This window comes from Mustela nigripes, chromosome 1 (assembly GCF_022355385.1).
Source record: "Mustela nigripes isolate SB6536 chromosome 1, MUSNIG.SB6536, whole genome shotgun sequence".
NCBI classification, from domain to species: domain Eukaryota; kingdom Metazoa; phylum Chordata; class Mammalia; order Carnivora; family Mustelidae; genus Mustela; species Mustela nigripes.
The window spans coordinates 204,917,611-204,921,639 of record NC_081557.1 but is presented as its reverse complement, the minus strand read 5'-3'; the positions used below and the strand labels follow the sequence as shown (position 1 = coordinate 204,921,639).

Genomic DNA, 4,029 nt, shown 5'->3' with positions numbered 1-4,029 from the left:
TCTCTCTCTGTGTCAAATAAATAAATAAATAAAATCTTAAAAAAAAAAAAAAGATTTTGTGCAGCAAATCTATAGAGTTCCTACAAATCAATAATAAAAAAAACATAGGTAAAAGATACAAATAGCTGTTTCACCAGAGGGGCAAAAGGAATGGCCCATAAGCCTATGGAAAAATAATTCCCTTCAACAACCAGGGACATTCAAATAGATGACAATGAAACGCCATCTTGGGCTGGCAAACTAGTGACATTGATATTCCAGGTCAATGCTCCACATGCCATCAAGGGCACCGGGGTGGCTACCACTAGCCTGGGAAGCAGGGCCTGAGGGTCCACGGGGAGCCAGCGGCCAGGAAGAGCTCTGTAGAGGATTTGTGGGCAGGTCTGATGTTTTAGGAAAAGTGGCCTCCTGGTACCATGGGTCTCCAGAACGGCTCATGAAAAGATCCACACACAGCTGCTCGGGCGGGCTCGGAATTAACAACACAAACACTTAGAACAGACCACCTGAGCGTGAAGCTCGGTCCCACTCATAGACACAGAGCACCCAGCCCCAGGCCCAGCCCACCACGCCGTCTGCAGCCTTAAACACCTCACTTCTCTGGGTCCCGGTTTCCTCGCCTATAAAGCAGAAAGCAGGAAACGGGGCCCTAGCAGCAGCTACATCTGCACATACATGTGGACGTACAGGAGGGCACCTGTCACCTCGCAGGGGATGTCCCAGAAGACAGAGCCGGGCAACCAAGACCCCACGCTCCTCCTGCAGTAATGTCCTCCATGAGACCCTTGACCGTCCCCCAGGGCTGGGCCAGCGGCAACTTTGCAAACTCATTAGGCTTCCTTCCTCAGCTGGTTTGGGCAAACAGCCCCCGCCATAAACCCGCAGGATGGTGTTTGGAGCAAGGAGAACATTCTTGGCCGCCTGCTCATACCTTCTTGCCTTCCCTAAGTCGGTGACGCCACCATGTCTCCACCAAGTCCGTCCCATGGTTGGCAGGAGGTGCAGCTCTCCTGACTGGATGGGCCCCAGCCCTAGCCCTGTTAAACTTCCCCCAGGCAAGGCCTCCCAACAGACATGGGGACAGAGAGAGTCACCGGAGCCTGGGCACTTCCCGCGGAGACCAGCCCCCGATTTTGCTCCCACTTCCTTCAGGAAGCCTTCCGGGTTTCTCAGAACAATTAGGGGTGTTCCCACCGCAGTCTGGCCAAACCCCACAATGGCCCCCTGTTCTAGATGTGGACTTTGTTCTCTCAAGTTCCTGGGGCAATGGCCTTCACTCCGGTTTCCTCACTCCTTCCCCCACCCATGCACACCCCCGTGTGGGACATGGGACACTTTGGGAACTAACGCTGGCATGCCCTCAAGTGGCTCCCAGGCCCATGAAGGACAGAACCAAGGGCCCCAGCAGTGTGCCATGAATGGGAGTGTGGAAGCACCACAGGGCCCCCAACCACTCGGCCTCAGAGCTAACCCCTGGTTTGCAGATGCCCCCACCCCAGTCCCATCTCCTTCCACTGAGGTTGCTACCCCAGAACTCCCAACTGGCTCCATGGCCCAGTCACACCCTCGGTGCTGGACAGAGACAGCATGCCGTCCAGCCTCCCCTGCTGTAAGGTCCGGCCAAGCATGAGCAGGGACGATGTTTGGAATTCAGGGGAGGTCCTGTGGTGGTGAGGTGCTGGGCCGCAGGCCAAGGCAGGCTTGGGTCCCTGCATACCGTGACCTGGAGTGTGAGAGAGGCTTGGGTACCTAGCTGGGCCAGGCTTGACGCCTCCCCTCCGGGCACATCCCTCCCCCAGCTGACTGCACAGGTCGGGGTGCAGGGGGAGTCTGTGGGTGGCACGTAGGGTGCCTAACACCACATCACCCCGGCTTCTCTGGGACTGCCCATGTTTTAGCTTTGAAAGTCCTACATTTTGGCAAACCCCTGAGTCCCGAATCCTGGACCCTGCCCACCCTGGGACAGGAGGACCCACAAGTCCCTCTCTGCCATGCAGCCAAGCGGGAAGCTGCTTGCATGAGTGAGGCCAGAAAAGGTCAATGTCAGCTTGAAACTCACTCTCCAGAGCCGGCCCTATGGACTCACAGGAACGTGCTCACACCGCTTTTGTGAGAACGGGAGCTTCCTTGAAACGAAGAGACCTTATAAAACAGCATCCTTTGGAGTTAAAAGCTGGACTTCAGAATTCTCCCAATGAATGTCAGATTGCTTCTCCCCTGAATGAACCAAGAGAAAATCAGCCAAAGAACAGAGCTCATTTCGGGGTAGCATTGGGAGGAGGTACAGTCAGTGGGGCAGAATTTATGGGGGGGGGGGCTGGGCTGGACAGGGTTCTCCGGGGAAGCAGAACCGATGGGAGATATTGAGACTAAAGATAGATACGTAAGCTCTGGAGAGAAGCAGATATGGATATTTACTGTAAGGAATTTCCAAACGGGATCACAGAAGCTGGCAAACCCAGTCTACAGAGCTAATGTCCCAGTTGGAACCCGAAGACCAGGAGCTGCAGTAGAACCAGAAAGACCCCATGTCCCACTTTAAATGCCATCAGGCAGAAGAGTTCCCTCGCCTTGGGAAGGGTCAGTCTTTTGTTATGTTCAGGTCCTCGACTGATGAGATGTGGCTCACCCACATGGAGAAAACAATGTTTTACACACTCTACTAACTCAAATGTTGACTCATCCAAAAGTCACCCCCCCCAGAAGCTCCCAGAATCAAATCATGCATCTGGGCACCCCCAGCTCAGTCACACTGACACATAAAATCCACCATCACAGGGGTGATGAGAAAGGTTTGGATAAAAATGGCAGTGGCGGGTGCATATCAGGAACACATCTAATGTCACTGAATGATGCCCACACAGATGACTCAACAATAAAGACTGTGCTAAATGTGTTTCATCACAATTTTTTAAAACACACAAAACATGTTTTTAGAGTTGCCAATTTTATAGGTTTTTTTTTTTTTTTTAAAAGAAGCATTAGCATTCACTTTGGCAGCATACATGCTAAAATTGGAACCATACAGAAAAAATTAGCATGGCCCCTACCCATGCAAATCTGTGAAGCATTCCATTTTTTTTAAAGCTATAATTAGCAAAACTATTATTTCCATGACGCACCAAGCTGGAGTTGGCAAACCATGGGCAAAGGGCCAGAGAGCCAGCATTCTCTCTAGGGCCACACAGCCTCCCTCCACCCTTGCGTCAGGAAAGTTGCCAGAGACAGTGGCTGAGTGACGGGGCATGTCTGTGTTCCAATAAAACTTTATTTGTAGACACAGAAACTGATATTTCATCTAAAATTTTCAAGCCACAAAACTTTCTTCTTTTGCTTTTTCTCTTTTCAACCTTTGAAAAACAGAAAACCATTCTCGAGAGGCCAGGTACACAAAACAGACATCGGGTGGGGTTTGGCCTAGGAACTGTAGTTTGCTCGCCCCTGACCCAGATAGATGGGAGCTGGAGCCAGGCCTCCAGGCAGGTGCCAACCGTGAGCCCAGGCGAGAGGGCTCAGCCACACCTGGGACACCTGCGGGGCAGGGGCCTGTTATCATCACATGGACCATGAAGGGCCAGGCAGGGCAGGGCAGGGAACACACCCCCAGGTGAGCAACCAGGCCCTGCAGGGACAGTGGACCTTGCCTGGGGGCTGGGAGGACCACGCATCCACACAGGAGTCTCGCCCTGGACCATGTCCTCCCTGACACGCAGCCCTTCCCCATGTCCTCCCGGTGTCACTCCCACTCTGACTGCACACTCGGCCTCTAGGGAGACAACGTCCACTGTTCTAGAGGGGCTGCCCATCTGGGTTTGCTTGGGACCAAGGGGTTTGCCAGGACACAGGACTTTCGTGGCTAACATGTGGGTAGTCCCAAGGGAACCAGAGTGGGGGTCTTGGCTGCCTACAGCCTCCCCTCGGGATACTACCTGGGAGTCAGCAGAGGGAAGGGTGGGCCGGGAGGGCAGGCATGAAGCCCGGCACAGGTGGGTGTGCAAGAGCCAGAGTGTGGTTTACACGCCCAACGGA

General features: G+C 53.4%; 1 pseudogene; it reads left to right on the top strand.

Moving 5' to 3' along the window:
- The first annotated feature begins 2,986 nt into the window (after positions 1-2,986).
- Positions 2,987-3,082, top strand: LOC132009461 (U6 spliceosomal RNA; annotated as a pseudogene).
- Positions 3,083-4,029: the final 947 nt, after the last annotated feature.